This window comes from Arachis hypogaea, chromosome 11 (assembly GCF_003086295.3).
Source record: "Arachis hypogaea cultivar Tifrunner chromosome 11, arahy.Tifrunner.gnm2.J5K5, whole genome shotgun sequence".
NCBI lineage: Eukaryota > Viridiplantae > Streptophyta > Magnoliopsida > Fabales > Fabaceae > Arachis > Arachis hypogaea.
The window spans coordinates 58,469,041-58,470,443 of record NC_092046.1 but is presented as its reverse complement, the minus strand read 5'-3'; the positions used below and the strand labels follow the sequence as shown (position 1 = coordinate 58,470,443).

General features: G+C 39.3%; 1 non-coding gene across 1 annotated transcript; it reads right to left on the bottom strand.

Moving 5' to 3' along the window:
* Window positions 1–766: 766 nt before the first annotated feature.
* Window positions 767–874, bottom strand: LOC112724583 (small nucleolar RNA R71). Its single transcript, XR_003163739.1, has one exon. It is a non-coding gene; the product is annotated as a small nucleolar RNA R71 (small nucleolar RNA).
* Between the last annotated feature and the right edge of the window lie 529 nt (window positions 875–1,403).

The window sequence follows — 1,403 nt, the reverse complement described above, 5'->3', positions numbered from 1 at the left end:
AAAATCACTAACTCCTTTTCAAAAATAATTTTCGAAAATTCCCTCCTTCTCTCTCATCTTATTCTATTTATTTATTCATCTACTAACATCTCTTCCTCACATCATCACCAAATTTGAACCCCCTCTTCTATCTGTGTTCGAATTTCCTCTTCTTTTCTTCTACTAACAATAAGGAACCTCTTTACTGTGACATAGAGGATTCCTCTTCTTTTCTTTTTCTCTCCTCTTTCTTATGAGCAGGGACAGAGAAAAAGGCATTCTTGTTGAAGCTGATCCAGAACCTGAAAGGACTCTGAAGAGAAAATTAAGAGAAGCTAAATTACAACAACCTAGAGACAACTTAATTGAAAATTTCGAACAAGTAAAGGAGATGGCAGCCGAACCCAACAACAATGCAAGGAAGTTGCTTGGTGACTTTACTGCACCAAATTCCAATTTACATGGAAGAAGCATCTCCATTCCTGCCATTGGAGCAAACAACTTTGAGCTGAAACCTCAATTAGTTTCTCTGATGCAGCAGAACTGCAAGTTTCATGGACTTCCATCTGAAGATCCTTTTCAGTTCTTAACTGAATTCTTGCAGATATGTGATACTGTTAAGACTAATGGAGTAGATTCTGAAGTCTACAGGCTCATGCTTTTCCCTTTTGCTGTAAGAGACAGAGCTAGATTATGGTTGGATTCTCAACCCAAAGACAGCCTGAACTCTTGGGATAAGCTGGTCACGGCTTTCTTAGCCAAGTACTTTCCTCCTCAAAAGCTGAGCAAGCTTAGAGCTGATGTTCAAACCTTCAGACAGAAAGAAGGTGAATCCCTCTATGAAGCTTGGGAAAGATACAAACAGTTGACCAAAAAGTGTCCTTCTGACATGCTTTCAGAATGGACCATCTTGGATATATTCTATGATGGTTTATCTGAGCTATCTAAAATGTCACTGGACACTTCTGCAGGTGGATCCATTCACCTAAAGAAAACGCCTGCAGAAGCTCAAGAACTCATTGACATGGTTGCTAATAACCAGTTCATGTACACTTCTGAAAGGAATCCTGTGAGTAATGGGACGCCTATGAAGAAGGGAGTTCTTGAAGTTGATACTCTGAATGCCATATTGGCTCAGAATAAAATATTGACTCAGCAAGTCAATGTGATCTCTCAGAGTCTGCATGGAATGCAAGCTGCATCCAACAGTACTCAAGAGGCTTCTTATGAAGAAGAAGCCTATGATCCTGAGAACCCTGCAATAGCAGAGGTAAATTACTTAGGTGAACCTTATGGAAACACCTATAACTCATCATGGAGAAATCATCCAAATTTCTCATGGAAGGATCAAAAGCCTCAACAAGGCTTTAATAATAGTGGAAGAAACAGGTTTAACAATAATAAACCTTTTCCATCATCCACTC